Here is a 27,940-nt window from a genome sequence, read left to right on the forward strand (position 1 = left end):
TTCACATGAAACTTTCGAACTATACCCTCTATTATTCATCGTTAATTTTTTCTCAACTGCACGAGGATCCCGTCGTGAAATCTTTACATTAACCGTTATCTATTTGTCTACAATAGTTTTACCTCACGTATCTACGTAACGGCCAGTTTAAACATTAGAAAAATCCTCGGTATTCCCGCAATTTTAAAATATAATTTTTCGTTTCCGAAAACTGTTGTAACAAATGAACAATGTTACAAATTCCAAATTCCAAATTCATATTCATGGTAATCGACGGTGTTTACAATTGAATCATTCCTATCGCCAGTATCATTTTTCGCGAATGATGCAATTTCGAATTCCTTTCGGATTCGAAAAAACTCTGACCGGAATCTCGGAGCCTCGACGCGATTCCAGCACCGTCGACGAGGAGCTGCAGCGGCTGCTGGCTGCTGGTTAGTTTGCCTCCCCGAAACTGGCGGCTCGGCGCGGCGTCGTCGCGTCGAAGGTCTAAAACTGGTCGGGCAGTTCAGTCGCTGCCGAGACGCCGCGCCGCCATAACGCGAAGGGACGTCGCGACGCCGGTTTCTTCGTCTTGCCGCGATCAGCTGTCGCGCCACAAGCGTGACTCGATAGCCGGCGTTCGATCGGAGAAGTATCGTAGGAAAACTTGATCGAAAGACGGATTATTTTGATTTATTTTTATTGTGATAAAAGGTGTAATTCTCTCCCTACGTTCGAAGGTGAAGTGTCGTGACGACTCGATTGGTCGTCTCTTCGCCTTCTACCATCCTGTGATAATAAAGTTTTATAAATAACAGTGAGACGTGGCCGAATGATTTTCGGTTGGGAATGAAAGTGTAATTCGGATAGTAAAATTATTCAAGGCCTGCGTTCGACGGATTATGGAGATTGAAATATCGCCGCGATAGGTTGTGATAATGTGTGCGTGCGCCTGATACGATCTGCTTACCGAGCTCTCGATTCGACGTATCAACACGTTGCTGGCATATGATCGTCCTCTTTTCCTCTCTTTGTCTATTTTACTATTTTTTTCTTCAAATTTCAAGGATTCCGTAAATCTTGCGTCTCTGTTTTATACGTCTGATTCTGAAAGTCGAACGCTCCGCCTACTCTCGTAAAAATAATTTTCTGGGAATTTGAAATATTCCTTCAATTTTGTGATTGTTCTTCGTTGCTCGCTTCTTACTGTGCGCGAACAACGAGAACGAGGAGAGCGATATTTTAACGTGAATCGAAATCAGTGAATCATTGTGCTTCTTACCAAACCTGCCTACGAGTTCCGGTATTTGAAGAGGGATTTTCCAGCCGCTTGGACACGTCACAATATGTAATCGATGTTGTGACAGCGGACTGCCAAATTTTTCTGTAAGTCCATGCGTCATTATTATTATTACCATTACTATTGTTATTAATATCATTACTAATATTATTACTATTATATTATTTCGCAAACTACGATGCCGTGTTTTTGTACACCGTTGGCAAATCGACGACAGCGAATTTTGGCGAGCGCACTCGATCTACAAAATTTATTACGCATATATATATAGACACAAGCCTCAAATTACACGTTTCGCAAAACTTTGAGATAACGATCGTAAAAGTCTATGTGGAATCGTGTGGATTAGGCACATGCCGCTGCTACGACTCTGTGTATACTCACCGGATAATCTCGTTTCGCTAAGACCGTATCGTCGAAGAAAAAAAAATTAAACAAAAATAAGAAACGAGAGAAAAAGTCATCGTTGACGAGGGACCGGTGTAGTCAAGTAATTAATTATTATCACCTGTGAAATTTTTATTCTCTTGAAAATGCGAGGCGAGTTGATACGATTTTCAAGATGGTCACATTTGTCGAATCGACAATGCCTGTCAGGATATTCATTTGTTCTGATAAAATTTATCTTAAAACTTATTGTTAGTTAAATCAAGCACTAAACTAGATGTCCATTTCCACCCGCCAAGTTATAAATTATAACTTGAGTTCATTCTCTGGCTCATCGTCATACGTCGTGATGAATTCCTGATACTTTGCGCTTAATAATTATCCGCGATTTGAATTTTTTCAAATATTTCATTCGCAATAATTTTCTCCGGATACTTCCGCTCCTGAAAAAATTAATTAATTGTAAGTCTGGATTTAAACGAATGAAATTTTGCCCAGACACTGTGAACTTCCCGTTAAAAATTCAAATGATGTCCGAGTTTCTCGGAGAATTCCCTCAAGCATTGTTTGCAAAAGTTGGCAAAATGTTTAGAAATTCATGCAACATCATGGTATTGGAATAAAAGCGATTTTGAAAACTGGAAATCGCACAAAAGTATTTTCACAACTTTTGTAGAAAGTATTTTGCCGGATCAAACATGATCGCAATCTCATCTTTGAATTCTTTATTGATCGATCCACCTGCCATCTTATATCTGGCATTCGGGATACAAAATGACGAAGCGCATTTTAAAGTTTAAAAATTCGATTTCTCTCGCTGAGGAAAAAATTGCTGTAATTTGACGCGAACGATTCACGCCCCCGACTAAAGTACGTGGCACCATCTTACCTGCCACGTGGAAGAGTTCAAAGCATTGCAAATACTGCTAATGGGCGATTCGCGATTCGATCTTCAAGAGCTAGACTGACAACTTGCGATTAGCGTAAGAATGCATGGTTTTCTTTTTTATACATCAATTTTAGATTCACAATGCGGTCCTCTGATCCTTATTCGTTTTTAATTTCGTATGTAATACATTTTCAACAAGCTGAAACACGGATGTTTCTCGTCACAATTAACAGAACGGAGTGATCGAAGTCCGTGCAGATGTTACTGACTTTTTACATTTCTGTCTTACCCACTGACTTGTACTAGATTTTTATCGCATGTAACGGGAATCGTTTATTAGTCATGCATGCGGCGTGTGACGTCAGTAAACATACGCAAGCAGTTTAAACGACGCCAGGATAATGTAAACGTTTTCGCTTTTTACAGGACGATAGTGAAAGCAACATAATCGAAACGAAAATTTATTCCTGATATCGTGATGTGATTGGTACCGTTAATATTACACGTTATGAGTATAATGTACATAGAAATAGTGAAGAAAAATTGGAACTGCGACGCTGCTTATCAGTTTTACCAGTTCGTTTAAAAATGCAGGTTTCGACGAATAAAAACATTAATCACGATATACTTTCAGCCGTTGTTTATTTTGAACGCACGCCTAAGCTATCAAGTCTCTTAAGCAACGTGCTCATTTACGTGCGGAATAAGTCTCGACGTTTTTGCACGTTTTTAAACTATTTTCTTTATTTTTTTTATATACAGCTCTATCGTACCAACTATTATTATCGGTTAGCGCTATGAATTCACTTGTCGTTTATACTTTTTTTTCCACTCGATTCACGGAATGATAATTATTACTAAACTATTTCGTCATATGACAATACTGAAATCATTTAGTGATACCGTTGTAATTAACTCTTGATGCTAAAACGGTTGAACGGATTTTTATGAAATTTGGTATGAAGGTGTCTTACAATTAGATCTTGGAATAACACACAGGATACTTTTTATCCCGGAAAAATGTACAGTTACTGTGATATAGTAACAGCACAACTGATATATATGAGAAAAATTTGGTTTGTCGTAAACTCCGTTATTTTTCGTTATAACCATGGAAGCGATAATAATATGCAATGCTTCGTCGACCTACGCTTACATAATTGTTATTAATTTAACTACAATTCGATGTTTCTACGATCTTGTATGGAAACAATTAAAATTTATGTTCGGTTACAGAAACCATTTATCGCGGGTTGTTTATATCATTAGACTGATAACCATTCTGCGTGTGGTTAATTATAATTTTTTTCCTGTTCAAGATATTTGACATTGAAGTTGTAGATTTCCTGTGGCATTGTTATCAGCAACAAGTGCCATAAAAAATGACTTCACGCTGTATTATATAATATATGTAACGCTTATACATGTTGTAAGGTCAACTACAAAAACTGTTTTGTTATGCGGGAAAGGAAAATTAGGGATTGTCACAAGTTAATTATTATACGGATTGTCGGATATAAGGTACAAAACGATACAGATATCGTCGAATCGCCCGTGCCGAGATGACGAAAGACGAGTCGATGATCCCTGCTGAGAAATTCAACACCGTTCGAAATCTGCTTGTACTCAACCAACTACTTGAAGCATATGTTTGACGGTTGCGGATTCTTCGGATATGCAACGGTGCAGTTATTATTTTAACGGTACAAATGAAATACATTGGGTCTGGTACATTTTACTTCATGCAGGAATAAAATGAGATCGCCGGCTACCGGCATCCATTGGCCTTCGATCGAATCCGATCCTCACCGATGCACCATTTTTTAGCGACATGTACTTATTAGTCGTGCGAAAACATGTTCTACGATTTTTTACGAGCGCTGAACGAACGATAAACGTTACATTATCGTTGACGTATCACCACTTTTATTACGTTTTTCATTATGTACTTGCTCGGAAGTGAATTGATCCGTTTATTTCGGTAGAATGAAAATTGCACAAGTGCACGTTAATTCTGCGTATCATATAAAAGACGTGGTTGTAATACAGGCTTTGCTGAACCTTGGTGGTTCTTTATCGGAATGATTGATCATCTAATCTGGAATCTTTTAACAACACACTTTTACATACATCGCCGTATTTGCGGACGCGGCGATAAAATCATTTTTTCATCCAGTTTAAAAGCCGATTTTACGTCGAATCGACACAAGGCGATCACTCATGTGTTTTATACGTACTGGCTATGGCGGCTATTCGAGGAATAAATATCTAACATTAATCAGTCTATAGATTAGATACGCAATAAACGTCATACACGGAGTGTGATATTCAATCGGCAATGAAATTTTTTCTTACTTAGACTATAAAATCGTCTATCATTACATTAAGATTGTGTTATTCTACTTTTTCTTGATATTTATACCGCTGAAGGGTTCAAACGAAATGACCAGCTCTGATCGATCTGAATCTCTTTGTTTTGAAGTTATCTTGAGGCAGGTCGAAATAAGTTGACGAATGGTTTGTTTGATTCAAATTTAAAAAGAAACATGAATTTCGAAATTAATCGAGGCGGTTACCACGAGTCCTGTAAGGAAGATTTTTCACAGTCATATCGCCGGTTGACAAATATTTATCGTTGATCATAACAACGATCAGAGAATAACAAATCAAGACTTGACGGAATCGATATCGATTTTGATATCGATTGACGTAGACGTTCTTGCGGTTAACTACCGCAGATTTTCCCTCATGTGTTCCTATTTGTTCACCATTGTTGACCATGAGCCGACCGACCTGAAACCACGATTTCGCTCGCGCTGTTCGAGATTCGTTGTTTTGATCAATGATCGATACTGTTAGCCAGTAATGCCCGCGTTCGACTTCCGAGCGATTCTCCGCGATTGAATTGTTCGTCCGTACATGGCAAAAGTTGGGCATAACTCGTGCAGAATATGTAGGTGAGGAATCGGTCAGAGGCGTTCGCTCCCTCATTCCGCTACGCTAGCTGTGATCATTGGATTACCAACTTCCGAAGACTCGGACAGATTGCATGGCATTGGAACGTCGAGAGGGGGATGGCTTGAAGAATGAATCTATTACCGGCCCCAAGGATCAGGGATAAGAAATAGGAATGATCATTTCTTTTCTATCCCTGACCCCTCAACAATTATGTACAATTATTGCTGCCCCTATTCAAGGAATAACGTATAACTCCTATGCCCACATATAAGAGTTACGAATCCACTTATTAATGTATGTTCTTTCCCGACCTTATTCAATACATGTGAATATAGTTTCTTGGTGCTTAGGTCAAAATGAAAAACTGTTAATGTCTTGAAATTATCTCACAAGCTAATAATATGTTAATACAGATACAAGCTATACAAATAAATTAATATATAACCAGAAGAAGCAACAAAAGGAAGAAATAAGTTTTTACAATCCTTGTCCTGACAATAACTTTGTTATCGTTATATATTGACGAGCTTCTACCGTTCTTCCGACTTGACTTTTCACAACGGTTTTCTACTTTCCTAATGGTTTTTTTCATTTGGGAACTTTACGATGATTTTTGATGATAATCTTTGTATTTAATGTAAGTATCGGAGTTGACAAAATCTTTTTTTATATCAATTTTTTTGTACAACTTATATATCAGCTTCTGAGGAGGACACCCCTCAAAGGGCCGAAACGTCAAGCAATTGACAGTTTTTCATTTTCGCCTAAGACACCGAAAAACCTACCTTCACGAATCCACTTGTGGAATCCAACGAACCCGCGCCATTGATCCATCGACTTGAAATAATCGTGCGCGACTCTTCCGAGTTTTGATGACTGCGTGCACCAATGATTTTAAACTGTAATTTAACCCGTGCATTTTTATCGTATTGTCACACAAGGACTTTCCGTAGCCTTGGTACATACGTATATCTATAGTTCAGCCGTACGCTGCTTGAAAGTGGCTGCACGAATATAATTGATCGGTGAATGTATAGGCGGTGCAAAACTGTAACCAAAACGAAAATTATGATGCATATATACGTACATGGATACGTGTGATCGAAAGTCGAGGTCGTGGGGCGGTTCAACGTCTTTTGCAGATCTCTTCTTATTCGCGAATAAATTTGGCCTCTTTTTATTTCATTACACATTCTTTTTTACTTTTTTTTTATTTTTGCTTTATACTCGTCTTCCTTACTGCGACAGATGTAAGAAAATATGGATCAAACTTTTATTTTACAAAAATCTTTGATCGGAGCACACCTTGCTGTACAATTTTATTTTATTGTAGATTTGTTTAATTATTGTGAAGGTTTCACCAATGCGAAACTGTCCATCACTTTCATTTCATCTCTTTCTTTCGGTTTTTCGATTTTAACACGGGTTCTGTACTACTCTCTATACAGAATTTACATAGAGTTGTTCGGAATTTTAAATATATATGTATATTATACCTATATACATACTTACGTACGTTCGGTGAAAGTCTCTTCGCCGCGTGATGAGGTCGGGCTGATTAATGCCTTATTTCGGATTTACGAGGTGATTACAATGTGTCGATTCCTTAATTTTAATTCCACCTATCATTAAAACCTGTCAAGGAAAGAAACTAATATATGTATATAATAATTTTCACGCGGTTCTACATTTCAAAATCAATCTGAATGTAATATGGTATAAAATACCTGTAAAGAATATGCACGGGTCTCAAAATGGAGACAAATTTTGTCAAAGTCGATAGAAATATTTTTCTACGCAGAGAGAGAAAGCTTCGATTGAATAATGCAAAAGATTGATTCAATTCAAAAGATGATAATTTTGAAAATGACTCCTTTTTCTCATCAAATGTGGCTCCGGCGTTTCCATTAAACGTCGAAAATTCAGATACACAAGTTGACAATGAGCCTTGATAACGCAGAGAGATGTTGCCAAAATGATCCGAAACGTATTATCCGAAAGCGAATTAACAGGCAGCGAAATCAGAACATGTGAGAAATGCGTGTTTTCAGTGTAAAATCTGAAACAATACTGTCATCACAAGAATATCGGTTGACGACAGCGACCTTACTCGTTTTGTGACGTACGGAAGCTCTTACGTGTCTTTCGTCTATGATAACTACTAGATCAGAAAGGGTGGACAAAACGAGTGATTTCACCCTTTGTAACCGCTCGTATACAACCTAGATCGCTTCAACTAACGGCTAATTCTCAGAACGGCGCTCATTTATCCGCAAGAGCATACAATCGGACGCATCTCGTCATTGCGTACGCTCAAAAGCGTGTGTTTAAGCACACACACACACACACACACACACACACACACACACAGACAGGCATGTGTGTATAACTCGTACTCATCGAGTCCTGGTTCTGCCCACGTGGCCGTGCCGACGATTTCCCCCATTCCCATCCGACGTAAGGAGTCTGGAAGGTATAAGAGACGGTGATGAGGTCGACCACGAAACAGCCGCGTATCCCGTACCCTGCACCCATGCTCGGTAGGTAAAAGCGTCCCGCCGCGGCGTAGATGCTTACACAGCTTCCGGCGAGGCTTGCGATCAGCCTCCGAGCTCTCGAGGTCGACGACACGCGAGCGAGCGCCTCCTCGTCGTCGGCCGCTTCTCGACTCCGCGCCACCAACGCCAACCTCGGAAGCAAAAAAAGTCAATTCGCCTCGGTTAATACGTGGAACCCAGAAATCCGGACCGCTGGGCATCCGCACGTCGTCCTCTGCGTTTCCCGTACCTACATTCGTCAAAGCTCGATCCGAAGCTGCAGCTCGGGTTGGATGCCGTGAACTCGCTTTCGTTCGTTTGAAGCGAGTCGCCTGTTTCATCTTTCGTACAGGATCTTCGCACCAGAAATAGAACATTTACGCACGATTACGCCAAGCTTCGGGTCGTCCTAGACTAGTCGCAAGCTCGTCTTTGTATTTATACGGTCAAAATTCGGAGTTGTTATACTTGGGTCGGAACCGTCGGTTCGAAAAGTCTAAACTCTGAACGGTCGAGTTTCACGAGGTTGCGACGAAACGGTTTTATGCCGTTTCGCTAGTTAATTAGACTTGTCGAAAGTACGGTAAAATACTTATTTTATAATTTTAACCTTGAGTCGAATATCTCGCGCACGGTATTGGCGGATTACAACTTAAGGTTTGATTCTTAAGCTGAAGCTCTGATTCGGAGGTCGAAACGCCTCGCACAAATATTTCGTAATTAATAAATATCGTTCCCAATTTTGCACTTACGAACAGAATATATGACGATGGCCCTGCACGTGTACCGATACTCCTCAGTGCTTCGCAACGCCAGACGGAGAGTTATCGAAGAAACGTTCGATGTTATCCACTTCATTCGTCTGTCGGTGTTGTTTCTTTTTGCTGAAATTTTTTTTTTTTTTTTTTTTTTCACCGCGCGTTTTTCCCCCGACGTTGCCCTGTCACGTGGGTTATTTGCCGATGTGAAAAAAAATTGACGGATGAATCGTGCGGTCCGATATCCTCCATTATTACCATCCTTTTTCTGCGACGGACCAATATCCGCAAGAAACGGGAGAATGGGACAGTCACGGTGGTGTACAGCTAACCAGGCGAGATTTTTTCAGATGGACTCGCAGCCTTGACCATTTTGAATGTTGACATTTTTAGGCGGAATCCATTTGGATGCGTAAAATGCGGATCGTACAATTTTGCTGGGGAATTGATGTATTAATGGATATCTGATCCAAAACCTGTTCTCCGCGCTCCGGATGTTTTCAATATGCTGATCGCTGGTTGTACGCGTATGGTCAAACGGGTTAGAATTACGGAGATACTTCCTCCGGCTCATCGGAGTTGTAAAATCGTTGTCAACCTTGAATTTCCGTGGGAATCGAGTGAGGAATTTTCAATCAACTTGTGGAGAAAAAGTGGAAATTCTTAGGATGCTGTATAATTCAAGCTCACGGGAGTAAGAAATTAATTAAAATTACACGTGGCTTTGGAACAATCGGGAATGACCTCGGCACATGTCACGGACGTATAACCAATCAGAAAGCGTGACAGTGACTCTCATTCTTCGCGGACCCGTTATATTTTCGTCGTGAAAACGTGACTCGTGTCCATGCGCCAATGATTCAAATGACTATTCATTATGTTCTTTCTACCAGCTTCTCTGAAATCAACTGCATCCTCGAATCTGTTCAAGCGGAAGCTTGGTACTCGTTGAGAGTAATGTAATTTTACAGAGAATCGTTGAGAAAGATCAACACTGTTATAGCCGACGTTGCCGTCTTCTTTGCATTTTCCTCTGATACTATTTAGGCATTATACGGGCGTAATTAAAAGTTTAGCTCCAATTAAGAAGTAAAACCCTACCGTGACCGTGTCTCAAGAGAGAAAAAAGTCTCGGGCGATGTAAAATCTTATCTTTGATCAAAGAATCTAACGATGAAAGCATTTTTCTTCTTCCAAACTGTGCGATCCCTATTTTCTACAGCTATTTTGTTCGAACCCTAAAGTTCACGAAGTCACCGTATAATCATTTTTCATTAAACTTTTGTTTGTATGTAGAAGAAACGTTCGTCGAAGTTGGATGAAAGGGGAGAATTCTGAACAGAGATCGGAAAGGCAACGAGTTTTGAATATGAAAGTTCATTATTTCATTATAAGAACACAAAGTAGCTTATTCCATTTAACAATTATTCGCTTTGAAGCCAATTATAGTATATCTCTTAACTTGTAAAATTTTGCCCCGTCTTTAGTGAGTTAAATTAATACAAACTCGACACATTTTAAGGCATTCAGATTTATCCGATTAAACGTCATAGGCCTTGGAAATTCTGAATTAGTGACCACAGTTCGCTTTCCATATCGACAACTATACATGAAATTGTAAATTATTGTTCAATAAAGCTTCTCAACACGAAGCTAGTAATATTAGTTTCTCGCATTTACCGGATCGGGCATTACTACTACATAATACAGCTCTGGTAAGAATTTATCGCTACGTGACAATCTCTTCTCGAATGTCTGCGCGGAAAATTGTGATTAACGTTGTAACATATTTCAAGGGCCGCCGGAATCTACTTAAACGTTTCCCACCTTCCTTCGAGAATTCCGTCAACTTTATGCTTTTATTAATTATCATTAACTGTATTAATTACGCCGCGGTTCACTCTACTCCTGGTTGGAAAGTGAGCGGGGGGTTTTTTTCTTCCCTTTGTCTCATCTCACCTTATCGTTGAAACTCATTATGTAAATACATTTCGTCATATATTAAACAACAAAGTGAGAGCCTTGTCCGTAGAAACACTTGTATCCATGCGACCGTATGAATTACCCGTCGTGTTTCTACGATTCGCTGATTCGGCAACAACATGCCGGTTGTTAGACTCAAAAATGCAGAACCGATTGCACCGTTTATCCAAGTCTCACTTTCTACACTGTTCTAACATAACATAACGTAATACAAGACAATATGTCGTTGCGCAATAAAAATCCTCAACTCGTTCGCGGTTTGCAGCAATATTTTGACTCTCGTACTGAAATTTTATTGATTCAAATCATTTGAAATTGTGGGTTTTCGTAATTGTCGTACAGAATTATTGTACGCGTATGAACTATCGTGGTCAAATTTGCGCACTTGTTACGTACACCTGCAATGTCTGTATAACAAATAGAAATAAACAACACAGATATTAAAAATGTCGAGTAACAATTGACTTTAATACACCGTTCGTATTATCTTATCATGTCTGTGTTCGAACTACGAAAATATTTCGTTAAACAATAAAATGGATATCTAATCTCCGTGAAGACACTTTTATGTAACCGTGAACTTGGCGTGTCTTCTTATACGATTCGCTGATTTGTTTTTTGTTTGACTCAAAAGTGCAGAACTGATCGCAGTGTTTGGCCAATATTTGATTTCTATACTAACATAACACGACACAACGTGACGTTGTTCGATGAAGATGCTGCTCTGTTTCAGTGGTTCAAATGATGTGATATTTCAAGTATTCGATAAGGCTAATTTTCAGAAGTTAATTTTGGAGAACGTACCGATGCAATATTCAAATCCTTTTTACATTTTACTCACATACACGTTGAGAAGTGTGTCCAAAAATTGTCATTGGAAACAACTTCTAATGTAAGTCAATTATTGTAAAAAAACTGATTGTAAACAAATTATTTCAGTATATCTAAGGTTTCTATTTTTTCTAACCACGGCGTATCGTTACCAAAAATTTCTAAAAAAATACGAATTGTTAAGGAATATATAAGGAATGTTGAAGTAATACTTTCATAATTTTTCTCAGAAAATTATCACAGTGAAAAACAAAAATTCGAGAAACGATAATTTGTTTTATCATGAATGCATTGAGCTAAAATTCCATCCATTGTGTCTGTGAAAGCTCTTGACTCCGTTAATATCATATTAAATCTTTAAACAAATCGGTCCCACAAATCCTAGGGTAAAAATTATTTTTTATTTTTTACTTTTATTTATTCTTATTGAAAACCAATTGATATTGATGTCTGTTACTCACAGGATCTTAGTATTTTAATGGTACTTAATTCTCCATAAAATATCCCCTCATTTACACGTCGGTCCGCAAATTTTTTTCCGTCTGCTTCTTACGGAGAAAATATATATTTAGAGAATGTTCGAGTGATGTGTTGTACGTACTGTTCGTTCATTCCTCGTCTCTTGCGTAACGCTGCATGATTAACGTTTAACATTCAACACCAACGTATGGCCTGGATATTGTGCGGTATTCGTAAAGCGATTATTGAGATTAATGCGCGCCATCTCGATTTGTCAATTAACAAAACAGACCTTTTCGTGCAACGAACGACCATTCACTGAATATGAAACTGGCCTTTGAATGGAAATATCTTCTTTCACGACAGCGGCTTGAAAGGAAAACGAAAAACGTTGTATAACTTCAATCCTCAATCGTCGATACAGAGTGACCATTAATATTACGGTGCTGATGCCGAAAGGGTGTATAATTTGTTTTTTTGTGTCATTGCCAATCGTTCCGTAGACTTATTTATAAGCTATATATTGGGGACAAAAATTTAAAGCCAAAAGGGCGTATATATTTTTTTTCAATATTTAACTTGAAAATGAGTCTACTGAACGATTGACAATGGAAAAAATAATTGTACGCTCTTTTGGCTTCAGATAGCTCTCTGAATCCAAAAGGGCGCGTAATTGAGTACAAGCCTTTTTGGCATTAGCATCGCGATATACGAGCGACAGAACGAATGCCTCACCGGTTGTGAGTATTCGGTGATTGATCAGAAAAGAGAAATATAGAAAACACGAAGATCGAGTAATGCGCGCGTTGCTTGACGTAGAGAATTGATTTCGCGATTATCGTAATTCGCGAGACGAGGAAGAGGGTAGGCCGTGGTCAATGGCTGTGCGGCACATTACGCGTATTTTCACGCCGATTGCAAAGCCGGCAAAGAACGCTTATTCGATCGCCTCTGCAACGATTCTGAATTTATAATAATTTCAACTCGTACAGGCACCCTTACAAGCCGAACAGCGTCATGCGAAACACGGCTTCTCTGCATAGTCCGTTTCGTTTTCGGGATTATATCCTGAACCGTTGTATCCTGCAGCGTGGTTTTCCTGGCAAAGCTTGAAGCACACCGGGTGTAATTCGCTCACGCATTGACTGGATCCGGATGGCGACGAGCTTTCCGCGCTTGTGTTAGTTGGACTTGGAATTAATTTGATAAAAGGTGGATTACGCGAGAAAGCTGGTTTAATTTGTGTAATTGAATATCGCGTAATAATTGGGCACCGTTTAACCCGTCAACGTGCTTCAAGCAATGTAAGGGGTACCATGGTCGGAAGTAAAATGAAAGAATACAGAAAAAAAGGTAAGGAAAAAAAATGAAATTACCCGCTAAACGTTTCACGGCAAATTTCCTATTCAAACCGTAGGCTCGCTTGATCATTAAGATGTTCGAACGGCAGAACAATCGGCCTGCAACTGTAGGATACGGCGCCAGCCATTATCGTTGATTTCTCAGGTCATTTTGTATTCTACTTTCATGCATTCAAGATATTCAAATTTCGAGTCTTTGCACATACAGATTTCTAAAGCAATTTAAATATACAGCTGCGCGATGCAGCTGTGGCTAGTTTCGTTTCCGTCTTTGAAAAATATGTTTACGCAACTGTGCAGCAACGCCAGAAGCAGAATTGATCGTGTGGCTCTAACCAAGAAACGTGACAAACAAAAGAAGCCGAAAAAAGAAACCGAAATAATAAATAAAGGAAATTGTTTTCTCATACTTTAGAATGATTTGGCAAGTGGTTGAATCATCGGCTAATTTTAGTGACGGGAGTCTTTTTTTACATGCAGCTGTAATTACGAGGCGCAAAAGCAATTACACGGATTCCTCGACCGCCGTTCGTCCGTTTTCACGTATACGGCACAGCTTGACGAGCATCTTTGGCTTCTACCTCTAATCGCAAATGTGAAACAGACTTAATTAGAAACGGCGCATCAATGCGTAACGCATCGTTAATTTGACCGTCTAGAGGAGAACGCTTGCCGTAGGTCGAATACTCTGGTTTTACCTAACAAAGCTCCGTGGTTTATCGTTAATAAGGAGACAGTGGCGACACTGTGCCCTGCGCTATACTTCGTTTATCAAACCTAAATCGCGGAGGTTCTTCCGGTGCCTGATGCCCCTTAAACGTCTATGTTACACCGAAATACGATGCCGTCAGGTTATCAACCCGTCACGTAAACCTAGCTGGTCTGATGTTTGCTCATCACGCGTGTAAACGGACAGTGTGTAATAAACTAAACAGACAACATCGACCTGCCCCCGCTCTCTCTCTCTCTCCCTCTCTCTCTTTTTCTCTATTCTCTCGCGCATCTCACTTTATTGACAAACTGCTGTCAAGACGGGACGAAAGGCAATTTATCATTCGCGATTTAGGATTCTATGACGTTGGGATGTAATCTAATATTGTGACAGTCACTGCGGTGTTATTAACCTCTGAAGAACAACAGAAATTGCAGTCAACACCTTGCACGTTGTAAAAAGCGATCGAGCCAATCTTTATTCATGAAAATTATGCAACCTAGAATACGTCAGCGACACACAGCATACACAATGTGACGAAGGTACGATGCACTTTACTACTTTCTTTATCACACGTTGATGTCGTTACATTTTCGCCAAGTATCGACGCTCGCGTGAATTACGGGGTCAAATTGACAGTTCGTATATAACCTATATTGTACGATGTCACACGCGAAGGTAACTGGTTTTTTGATCTGTCAAATAACGTACGTACGTTTCTAACGAGATACAATCCGGTTGAAACCTTTTTAACCTTGTGTTTTTCAACGCGCGGATTACACGAAATCAGGCAAGCTTCTCCCTTACGTCACGAGTACTCGTTTGAAATTTGTCAGTGCTTAAAAATAAGCCAAAGCACTCGCGCGTTACGCTCATCATCGTTCAAAGTACGTCGCTAAATCGATGTACCATGATGAACCGGTGACGTAAGGCAAAGCCGAAACGCTCCATCAACGTCGAAAGAGGAGCAAGAGAGTAAAGTACGTGAAACCTCTTAAGCTCGTGGGAGAAGAACCGTTCCATACTATATAAACGTAACTATATGCGGGATGTTTTTGCGGCTTCTTTTTCCTTGTTAGCCGTAGCAGGATTGCACCAGGGGTCTCCAATAAGCAGAACCTGCTGGTTGAACGGCCGGCAGACGTTACCGCGGAGCAATTTAAAGTTTGACTCGGTAGAGGTTTTCTAAATTGTCTGCAGGGGCGCGGCAGCCAGCCACATGGACCGCAGAATCTCTCAAGAATCTTCAATTTATTGTTAGCGGAGTAGAACTCGCGCGCGCAAGTGTTTCGACTGCGAAACAGGTATTTCTCCATCCTTCAACGCTCTGGCGGTAGATACGCCCGCTAGTTTCAAACACGTCACACTTCTTCGCGGCAAGTACTCTCCGAGGAGTTGGAAGCCGTCTCCTAGGATCGCTGATACGTAATGTTCCCGGTTATCGAACGCTCGAGGCGTAAGAAAAACCAAGGATCACAGTTTTTCGTCGCCTTTAAAACGACACAGAGTGATTTTAGCGAGAGTTTAGCTGAAGTTTTTCACAATGTGTAGAATCTGCGATATGAGATCCAGTATCGAGAAGGTTGGAATTCGACGGGGAGGAAGTTAGTAACGTTACTGTGATGGTGCACGTTGATGCAAAAATCGTTACTTCGCATCTTTAGGAATGTCAAAAGTTTAGTAAACCATGATGAATAAAATATACCCATATTTTTCAAAGCCAACTCCTTGAAAGTCATTCTCAAATTGCGCAATAATGATTTATTCACTGATAATCTCACGTTAACGTTACTAACTTCAGCCCCGTGAAATTTGTTAAGTCGATGTAACCCTCTATTTAAAAAAAAAAACGTTATTTTTCAATTAACGTTAAATTAAGTAAACGGCGATAACACAAAATTTTGTACTGTGATATTTTGAAAACTCGACTCATTCAAAGACATGAAAAAGTTGGAAAATACTTGAATGTTTCGTTACGTTAACGTTACTTGCTTAAATCTCGTCAGTATCGCCGCTGTTGGACTCTCGTGGAAAAAAGAAAAGTTGATGGCTGTAATGACTGTCCGTAGAACTCCGCTCCGGCAACTTTTAGTCAACTGAAATACACCTAGCAATTTTCGTCTGCAGTCGAGTTTTAAGTCTACCTCGAGATTCACTCCCGTCAAATCTTCTTTTTGCTTTTTTCTGCTAACCAGGTTTATAACCAACGACGATTTCATTACGTTCATACTTGCAACTCGAGTTATTACTCTTCTTCCCCGGGTGTTAAATATTACAGGTTTAATCTTCTCCTTGTTAACAGAAGAAAAGTACGGCGGATACACCCTTTCATTTCTCAACAACGAAACGCGTCTACAGCATGTTTTATCCCGTAATTATTACTTCCTATTATCATGAAACAGAACTTCTTTGTATCGTAAAGGAGTATAAAAATGTATTCCGTCAGTTGGTCTTGTTTCTTTATTGTCTCTCTCAGTTTATGACGTACCGTTTCTTGTAGCAAACTGAAAACGGTATATTTCATCGTCAGAATGTATCCTCTGTACGGAAATTACCGTGGCTCGTCTATCGATATGTAACGATTGGCTATTCATACTTCTCGCAGAGCGTAAATTCACCATTGTGGATGAAAAAAAAAACATTCATTGGTCCCACAACTCTTCCTCGGTTATATAACAAATTGTGCAATGCAATCCATGACAAGAGCCTACCGTTTACCGTAATAATGACCAAGTATAGCTACGTACGTTAGAAACATTTTCTTTCCTGGATTTTTACATTGTTAGACATAGATTTTTGGAGTGTTAAAATCGTCCGTCACGTATAACGTAGTCCCGTTTCATGGTATTTCTCTGCAACTTTGACAATCACTTATTTCCTTCCGACACTGAAACACCCTGCATGGCTTCAAACGAGAGGTGTTAGAACTTCGAGAAATGGCTTTACGGTAAATCAAATCGATCCCGAGGCTTTTGCGTGAACGACTAAAGCAAATTTAGATGTAAAAGAAATTTTTTCTCAATACAATGTCACGTTGATTTCCTTCCGGGTTTCAGTATTCACCTTGTCACGCTAGGCGAATTGGACACTGTGATATACAAAATTGACCCGTCGGCGTCGAGAATGATTTGAAAGCCTTGTCTTTGGAGTCTCGCTTTACGTGCGAGTCACGCACACGCAAACGCACAGACGATAATTGTGACGCGTGCAAGCCTGTTTGAGCGTGGGAGTGCGCTGATAGATTCATTGAATCGGTTGAATTTATTGTTCGTTCGACAATTCAATTGAAATTAAGTCGACCCACGTGGATCACCGTGGATCCTCGTGGATCGTCGTGGATCGTCGTTCCGACCTTTCTTCCGAGTATGGCGAACGTGAACGCGCGCGTGTGATGTATCCTAGGTCAGCTCAATATTACGCACGGCCGGTAGAATTAATTAGAATCACGCATGATGGGAAGTCGGGTTCAATAAAGCCGCTCGAGTCTCGTTAACGGCTTTTTAACTCCGTTCGGATATCGCGTAAACCGGCGCCTGCTGTCCAATGTTATAACAGGCTGTGGGATAGGCTTGATGGACATTTTTATCTCCGCAAGCCACGCTGTATACAACGCGCTTAAACACATACCAGCCCAGTGTTTGACCGCTCTATTTCTGTCCATACTACGCCAAATTGACTTGGTGTCGCGGTGAAAGGTCAGCCGGGTTTTCAGGTTCGTTTGGTTCGCTGTCTGCAGCCACCTCCTCCTCCTCCTCCTACTCTTACTCCTACTCCTACTCCTCCTTATACTTAGTGCCGTTTCTAGACGAGAAATATCACTGCCCCAGAAGCTGCCTTGAGAAACATGTTCCTGGCTTGGGCAATAACTTTATTTACACAGTGACACTCGGGTATCTAAAATTGGTCACCTAACTTTTTTCTTTTCGTTGGACGTTTATTAATTTTAACACAATTTACCCGGTTTCTAATATGTTACTACGAGACCCTGAAATTTGTTCTACATTTAAGGTTGAGTTGTTCGCGAAGGCAATTAGTAATCACACATTATTTGATAACCATATGAAATATCGTAGACGATTGTCAAGTAATTCGGTTAGGGTAATCTGTTGTGATAATTTGATCATGCGGCATTTTCGCGCCAGAGGTTTAAGAAAAAATCTCAATTGCTCCGTGAATTTTTTTTCAGATAAAAGTGTCGTCCAACGAAAAACATCTATAGTGTAAAAATTGCAACCGTATTAACGGCTACCGGTTTTGTCTCACATCAGTCCCGAAAATGGGAAGAGGCTATATGAAATTTTCCCATCGGGACGCGCGACGCTCGTCGATATTCCAGTAACGGACAGTCCAGACAGCGGTATTACCTGGACGTGAAAGGCCTGGAATGCCTGCTGGGGGTCCCTGCAGAGCAGCTGATCATGTTGAACGATAGATGGACGTGACAGAGAAATTTCTGTTTATAGTAGGCCCCCGTCAAAGGGAACTGCAATGGCTAATTACGCGCAAGTTTGCAGTCGACGTTAGCTGACTACGGTCTACACTGTCGTCGGGTTGGAATCGACTTGTCTTGCACCAAATTCCCTTGTGCTCTCTCACGTGTGTCATCCAGAATTCCCTCACTAATTAAGGCGGGGCCTTCAATTAGCGTAGAGCTGCCAAATATGCTCGATGTCCCGGAAGTAGCAACGGGAGGAAACCACTCGCAATTTTCGAGTAAATTTGGTCCCAGCTCCGCGTTACCACACTCAGAGAAATTTTTAGTTCCGGTTACCGCCGAGGCCTTAACTATTTTCAGTTTTTACCACGGTCGAAAAATATAGTTCTAGGTAGAAAATGAAAATTAGTTTTGTAGCTGTTAACAGAAAGTCTACGCTGCTATTCTTTCTCATTACGATCACTGTTACTAGATTTTCTCGTAATTGTTGCGAAAATTTAATCCTTGTGCAGGAATAAATTGATGTTAAAGCCCTGTTTAACTAAAAAAGTAGAGTAAACCGAACAAACTGATATTGCGTTGCAATTACCAAAAAAGGATCGACAATAGCGCAAAATGGTTTACGTGTACCTCGTTTTTCGTAATTCCAACAATATTCAAACAGTTTTTTTTTTTTTTATCGATACCTGGTTTACTGATTTTTCTAGTTACTATACCAAATGAAATTTTTCTCGGTGTACGTGTATAAGTATACGATGTGCGTAGTCCGTAGTGTCTGTTGTCTGACACTGCCTTTGCGCAGTAGTCTACCAGTGTTTCTTCCGCTCACGCAACACTCTTTAAACCCAATCGTATCAACGGCTTATTCTCTGTATAACTTACTGTTAAATTCCAAGAGTAAGTGGAACTGCAGCACCTTGATTAAAGCGTTGCGATTGGTCACTCGATCGTTTTTTATTTGTATTTATAAGCGAGTATAATATAATATCCGCCACCGTTTTACTGTTTAGAAATAGAATTTTTTAATGCCCGAACTGCTCGAGTGGCCGAACTACGATTGTTTACTCTTAACACAGTTCACTCGCTCAGACGTATGGTAGCTCCGGGCGTTAAAAAAAAAATATCGGAAACCACCTTCCATCTGGTCTAACGTCAGAGTCCCGTTTCGACGCCGTTGTCAGACGCGTTTCTTATATCACGGCAGTAAATTTTCCTAACTCACAATACGTGCAAAATCAAATTATGCTCGTCGATGAGTGAGAGAAGATTTTTGATCGATGCAATGACAACGCCGTATATCGCGGTTATACAGACTGGTTGAACTTTGAAGAGCGTCACGCGATGCCAAGCGGCAAAAAGACAATTAGGCAGACTCGCGACTTTGCGCAAAACACATTCGTGATGAACGAATATTATAGGACTTGAATCGAAATAGATTGGCCAACACCAAGTATCAAATATCTCGAGGCGTGAATATATAGGTCTTAGAATAACGTACGTCTACTGTAACGCGAATTAATGCAGCCGACGGGTATAACATTTTCCGAAGGTATAGTTTCGCGAATGATTATTGTACACGATACGATAATTCACCTGACAAAACGTCGCTGTGTTTTAGCAGGGAGCGATGAGTTAATAGCCATCTACGAACCTCGCCAAACCATGTTCCTATTTCACGTCAAAGATTACTTCACTCCTACTTCACATTCGGTTACGTCATACTTGTCACTCACGAGCACAGTGACATTTTCAGAATTTTGCACATGATAATTGGATAAACGGAGAATCAAATGTAGAGTTGCTGTATGTAAATTAGTTGCAGCTGCTGAACTGTTGAATTTCATTCTTCGTGAACTTTGTTTCATTTAGAGGCTAATCTGACTTAGACTGTAAATAGCGCGTATTACTTCGACATAGACCTATACCCTTGTGATTAATATACCGTGTGTATGTTTTTGATAACCATTTGATAATCAATCTTGTTTCTGTAAACCTACGCATGTATACATGTATATTATTGTATGTACACGATTTTTTTTTTTAAATCAACCACAGTAGACGTGTTGCATGGGTATAATACTAGAATATGTTCGAGGCCAGAGCGTAATGTTGGTATAATACTTGAATCTCACAGCATGTGCCGAGTCAAATTCCTAAGTGGTAAATTGGAGAGCGCCTAGCCTGTGTAATAATCGAATCCTCAGCTTACAAATCCAGATTCGAATTAGAACGTTGAAAGCTGAAATGGTTGTAACTTTAAAACGTATAATAATTCAAATATTGGAATCCAAAGTCTTTTTAAACTTGGCAGACCTTCTTCGAGCTTAAGCTCAGGGTTGGAATAAGTTTGATAAAATAGCCACCATCTTGATCACGAAAGTATATTAAAAACCGTGATATTTTATAAACCATAAATGAGGATTGAAAGCGTTTGCAACCATACGGAATGTCGATATTGTGTATTACGTCAATATCGGTGCACCGGAAAATGAAAACTACGATACTCGGCGATGCCTTAGGTGAATATTTCAAATAAATCTTGATCAACCTTGCTTGACTAATCGCTCGTAATTTCTGTCCACTTGACAAATGCAAACGCGACGTATGAACTGTGACCGTAAGTCTAATCGAACCTAAACTAAACTAACGTAACAAGCTGCCTCCGGTTGTCGATTATCTTTAAGGTTCTCCTCCGCGTAATGGTGTAGACAAGATCCTCGGTGGGAATAAGACGAAGTGGTTCTTGGACCAGGGTCACCAGGTGATCAAAATAATGACCAACTAAACACGACTCCCTCGTTAGCACCGCCCGACTGCCGGTGGTTCGTAAAATCCACCTTGGCAGTTCTCCTGTTTCTACTTCACCACTTGCAGTGCCAACTCGAAAAGGCTCCCGAGGGTTTTGATAGCGGCAATTCTATCTTTTCTCTTTCCCTCGAAATAGGATGCCGCAATCCGAAGGCGAAGGCGAAGATTGCGTGTCCCAGCTTGACGCATGCGAGCAGCTCGTTCTTCTTTCGATAATTAAATAAACGACCGTCGACTCCCTGTATCTCCGCCGGCTCTTTGCCACTCTAGCCAGCTCTCGTCCTTTGAGACCGATTCGACTCCGGGGAGCTGATCCACTTTTCGCGTCTGACTCTGGCGTGTGGCAAGGTGGAACAGAACAGAGCAGTTCGATTACTTGACAGATTTTCAATCGCATCCGCGGCAGTCGATGCTGCAGTATCCTATCCGGCGAACATCTTTTCTCCTATCTTTACCTCAACGAACGGATGCGCTTCTAAGACGTGAGCGTAAAATTGCCTGATCACAAGGTTCTTTAAAGTGGCAGGATAGGAAGCTCGCGATCGTTGAAATGTTACGCGAGATACCTCGTCCGTGTGTGCGGTATGTGTTTACACGGAATATCGTTGCGATGAACCTGTTCATAATTATAGTGTCGCTGGTATCTTGACGTCGGATATTCCCACGCGTCTCTTTCCTTCAATTACACATATACACATGTTGTTGCATTTTTACCCGGAGGGAACAAGTCTACCGTTATTTTTTCGACCGCCGATTCTCTCGCTGTACTCTCTTTTAATTCACCCATCTTACTCCTCTCTCTGCCATGATCCACGCACTTGGTATAACAGTTCTTGGAACAATTCGCACGATTAGACGATTGCCACGAGCAAAGACGGCGTACATATATTTGGTAATCCTTTGCTGTAACGGTGGGAGCTTCACACTAATTTCGCATCAATCACGTCTCCGCCTTGCTAATTCTGAGTGAGTGTACATTTTCCGATGGTAATCTACAGTTCCTGCCAATCGGAGCTGTGGCGATATTCTTTCATTGCACGGACAGACGTTGGTGCGTTGATGTAATATAGTTGACAACGTAAAACCTAAAATTGCCTCATCGTTTTGAAACTGTGCTGTACTCGCTGATATCCACCTCAGGGCCAAACGCTGTTGTGGAATTATTGGTTAATCTATCGGCTTGCTCCACAACTCGCTCACACCCTAGGGGAACTGGAACGGTCAACCGGAAGCAATACAGCGCAGCGAAATGTCTGCACGATTCACCGTCACGCGAACGTCATAATCGTCCGGTCAGTCGGCCGGCCAACCAACCAACCAACCAACCAACCAACCAACCAACCAACCAACCAACCAACCAATCACCCAACCAACCAGCCAGCTAGCCTATTACAGTTCGCTCGAAAACCATGAACCAGTCACTGTGTCAAGTCCATGCTGCTAAACGCGCCGAAGCCACGTTCGAAGTCTTTGCGGGAAATATCTACTAGGAATGTGGAATAGATTAACGGGACTTTGTCTTGAAGATGGACCAAGAATATGCGCGTTTCTACACGTGGAGGCAGGTGTTACGTTCGGAGAAACGGGAACAATCATCCGCATACACGTAGTGTAGAGAACGATTTGGTTGCAGAAACGTATCGGAAGATGTTTCAAACCAGTTACAGAGATACCTTTTTGTGTAGTGTTTTCCACTCAACTTCCGGAATAAGCTATCATTTTAATAGAGCAATGGTTTTTGTAACCCGGAAAATTGTATATGACCCAATAGCTTCCGAACTTCTGTGATGGTGTTGAACCCTCCAAATCGCTGATCTATAGAGATTATCAACCAAGGAAACAGTTCGCGGACTGTGTTTTAATTAAAAATTACGAGATAGTCGACGCGGTTGTTATTGGTTGAATCATGTCGCTACTGACACGGTAGATTGCTTTCCATGTAGGTATTGGAACGAACATTGTGTACATAACTTCGTGCACTCCCACGCATCTGTTGGGCTCGTTCGAAAGCGACGGGTGACCGGTTTGTGAATCAAGGCGAAATCAGATCCGTTTGTACTTTCTCGAAAAGAAGAGCCGCTTGCCCGACGGCAAGGTCGTTGTAATGGGATCTGAGATCCTCCGATAAGCTGTACGAGTTCATTCATTTGGACTGGTAAATCTTTCCAATTTCATCGTTTGAACCGCCAGAGTACGAATTATTCATGTGGTGAATTCGTTTTGGCAAATCGAGTCAAATCCACAATTTCGGTGCAATCAAAAAATTGATTCGAAAGGTGTACAAATTATTTGTAACCACGTCATCGGTATCATCGTGGCAGATTTTAATTTATCATGCGCAGAATCCGACTTGGACAGTGTAAGTCTATGGCGGTAAGATCGTATGAAAGTTTGAATACATCAAGCTTTAACTTTGGACTTACGTAGGTATACGATGAAGGCTTTCGGCCTCGGGCTGTCTGGTGTAAAATGCAAATCTGTTTTGTTTGGCAGTAAGAAACTTGAAAGCTTGGAACTTACGGATAATCGGTGATCAGCTGTTGAGAAACGTAGTTTACACGTACATGATACAGGAGGATGAAGCATTTTTATCCTATGGGAACGTAATATCGGTACAAGTACATTTTCCGCATCTTGTACATTCATCGGCATCAATAATGGTTCCTGTCGTCTCGCCGAGATTGGATTATATACTTGGGTATAAAATGGCTTATATCTCCAGACGGATAAAACACCCTCAGGTTAGTTTTTATACGACCTTGCGGGGCGTAAACTCCAATTGTCTTCGAGGAGTATAATGAGCTGTGAGAAAAGCGCTGATATAAAACTGTAGAGTCAAATACATTCTTAGAATTCAAGGCTGTATAGGTGCGCGATGAATTTTTAAACGATAGATCATTCATTCGGACAATGGAATAGCGTGATAATCGAAGCATTCAGAGTTTCAATTGAAACTTCGAACCCAATCCACTTCTCACCCCATTAAATCCGGATTAGTGAGGTCTATTGGTATTTCTTGAATCAGTTAAATCGACCCGCTTCGCACCCTGTTACGCACGCCGATTATCACAGCGAGAGCTGGGGGAATTTAAGCAACGGCTACTTTGCTTCCTCTGGTGTTCAGATTATTGGGAAAAAGGGTGTCTGCAGGTGCGTTTCACTGCCCAGTGAGAACGATCTGACGCAAACGATACGTCGAAGAATGTAATAGCAACGCCTTTGCCGCAAGGATCCGCCATTGTCGGGGATAAATTGGACAGCGTGTCGGCTGGCGATGCCTCCGGTCAACGTTTCCCTCAATTGTAGGTGCAAATTGATTCCGAACAGGAATTGGGGACACCGGTAACTAGGAATTCGTTGCCCCCAATGTTTCCTGAACGGGTCGGCTTTGATCTAACGACCGAAGGCCCTCGCAGGTCGTGACGCGAAATGAAATTCGCTCGGAAAAGAAAAAGTCCTTTGGCTGTGTCCGGAGTCTGTATGATTCAGGATTCAGACAAAGTTAGCCGCCTGACATTTCGGCTAATATTAGTCCATAAATATCAGGAAGTCTTGACGTTATTCCGTAATGTTTGCAGATTTACCATTTTGACGTAGCAGACAAACAAAAAGTGCTTGGAGGGGGGGAATTGAGCAGCTGAAAAATCACTTCGCTGATCCACTTTCATCGATATAACCTCATTATTTTAACGCACTGACGAAAATGTGCTCTGTTATACCGTTTTAACAAACAACAGGGGTCCGTCAATTCAAAAGAATTATATAATGTTTGAAACATTTGGAGTGAACGTAACTTTTTCTATATGCTGGAAGTAATTATTGTAATCCGGAGGGGTAATAAGTGAAAAAAGGCCTAACAAGATCCCTTTTTTGCGCTACGTCAAAGTTGGCAAACTTAGTCAGAATGGGGCAATCATTCTCTGAAAGCCCCCCTACACTGGGAAAGCAAATTCGGGGTGAGAACTCGAAGGCAGTTAGAAAGATAGAGGCTTAAGACGATACACATTTTACTATGTATTAAGTTTACTACCGTAGAGTTTTGGAGTGCCTGGGGTAGAATATTGTAAAATCAGTTGATTAATTCTGAGAAACGGAGCCGTCGAGTGTCGAAGTTTCAAGGTTTGTCAGAATTTTTCCTTCTATCTCGGGAAAAGTCGATAACCTCCGCGTTTTCCTGGTGGAAAATTTGTTCACGCCGTTTTCAAGAACTCGCCCGTTCAAAAAGAACAGACATCTCGTCTGTCGGATTGTGACGTACACCCAAAGATCTCGTCTTTACATCGCTTTACGTGTTCCTACGCGTGTTCCGTGCGCCTCTTTGTCGGCATCACGGCACCACGACGATCGTTTTAACTGAAGGTTCCGTGAACCTGGATCAAGTTATCTCGACTCTTCCCGTACTGTTCCTAGGTACTCCGCTTATATACCTTTCGTTTACTCGTCGGACCATAAAACTCCATGGACCTCACCCTCACTCTCACCCTCACCCTCACCCTCACCCTCACCCTCACCCTCACCCTCACCCTCTGACACGACATACTAAAGCCTCGTGGAAGATTTACGACTGAAACTGGGACTCGGTGCGTTTCTGAAACCAGCAAACTCCCATTGACTCAAGTAGCCAGCTTTCTTTCTTGTATTTATTTTCATTTTATGGACAAGAATTAATGGATTCAGTGCACGTATATCCGACGGAATACCTAATTGACATCTATCTTTACTTTATTCAAATTCTACGTCATGCGATGCCCAGTTATTATACGTATGGTCTTACCACAGATCATTGAAAGCCAAGTTGGTTATAACGATATTATCATCCGGACAGCTCATTTCTTATCTAAAACTCTCATTCAAACTCCTCCATAGATTCTAGGTATACTTGGGAAAACAGTGTAACGTGCCAGCCTTCTCATCGAAAATTTCATCACAACAAATTTAGTATGGTTACTGTTCTCGTCTTACATTAACCATCGTTCCTCAAGTAAGATATTCAGTGAAAATTGTCGCAGTGTGATATTTTAACGATTTAAAAATCCGTATTATTACATTCATACTTTCAATGTTCAATATCTGCATTTCATCTGAATTGAATTATGCAGAAATTCAATTATAACCAAATCGTTACCATCTATAGACAAAATTATGAATATTCTTGAATCGAACCGATTGAGGGTGATCAATGAACATAATTTACTCCACACTTTTTTCGTCGATTCACGAATTTAAAATACATATCAAAAGTGAATTTACTCCGAGGGTATTCGCTGCAACGAATCCCTCGCGGTTGGTTGGAATCACAAGGTCAAATTATTGTGGTAATGCGGACATGAATTTCATGCCTTTGTTCTTCTTCGGGATACGTTACAAATAATTGACTATAAACTTATACGCCACGGTAAAAGTATTTTCAATCTCGCGATGATATTTGGGTTTCTACCGCCTATCTATTCGATCTTCTAAAAGGAGAAAAAAGAGGGAAAAGAAGCAGGGAAGACTCAAGATTGCTCCACTCACTGACAGCTAAATCGTAGCGATCCGTTCGAGTATCGTTTCCAGCTTCGAAATACCTGTGGTTTAAAAGGAATGAAAGTAGCTGACAAGTTACAACATCGTTGGTGTTGAGGCGTTAACACGAGGCTAACTAGTAAGGGAAATTCGTTGCTCTTCTGGATTAGTCAGCTAGTCTTGTAAATAATTAAGGATATGGAGTGTCCGTAGCTACAGAAGCTTGGCCACAGAGAGATCGATAAGGTACTCGCATCTGATCCACGAGAAACTGCAGTATGCCCAGGATTTCATTTCCTAAGCAAAATAGGTAGAGCTGTTAGGTAGGTATGACTTTCTATGTATACGAGTGGCATTCAACAGAGTCGCGAAACTCAAATAAATTTCACGGCAATTAAAACTTGAATTGCGAAAGTTCAGAAATATATTTCTGCGCGTGGTTAATTATAACGCTAATTTAATTAGTGAATATCCAAAACCCTATGCAATCGTCAAGAAAATATTCACAAGTTGGAAATATGTATTCACTTGATCGAGCATTCCCGGTGCGAATTGTATTGGAAAAAGCGAGAGAAAAATTCAAATATATATCGTGAAATCGAGGAAACTTCAGATAAAATGTCTCTGTATTAAATTATACACCTGCAGTGAATATTCTCAGTATGGATATATGTAGAATTGTAAAATAATACATGTATAACGAATTCTCGCTCCCGCAACCGCCGTTACTCGTCGTTTATACGGGTTATTCCGTACCAAATCGCCAGACCTTGACACCCGTCACTCAGAATTGTATCGAGCGTTTATGGGGTTGTGATACATCCCTCCGAGAGTACGTATACCGGTTTACACAATCCTTAATGCAGTCTTTTTCATATTCATATAGTTGTGAAAAAATCGAAAAAATTTTTAAATTCGAAATTTCAATTGAATATATATCCCCCAAATTTTGGGCAATTCGGAAAATCGGTATACGTTCTCTCGAAGGGATGTGTATTACAAACCCCTAAACGCTCGATTCAATTCTGATTGCGA

At 40.7% G+C, this 27,940-nt stretch overlaps 1 protein-coding gene across 1 annotated transcript in view; it reads left to right on the plus strand.

Moving 5' to 3' along the window:
• The first annotated feature begins 486 nt into the window (after positions 1 to 486).
• The window catches only part of LOC124177583, a 34,536-nt gene continuing 7,082 nt past the window's right edge, over positions 487 to 27,940 (plus strand). The window contains exon 1 of the mRNA XM_046560102.1: positions 487 to 1,368. The gene's annotated coding sequence lies outside the window, so the exon portion shown is untranslated. The remainder of the gene's footprint in view (positions 1,369 to 27,940) is intronic.

The sequence above is a fragment of the Neodiprion fabricii genome, chromosome 3 (genome assembly GCF_021155785.1).
Source record: "Neodiprion fabricii isolate iyNeoFabr1 chromosome 3, iyNeoFabr1.1, whole genome shotgun sequence".
Lineage (NCBI taxonomy): Eukaryota > Metazoa > Arthropoda > Insecta > Hymenoptera > Diprionidae > Neodiprion > Neodiprion fabricii.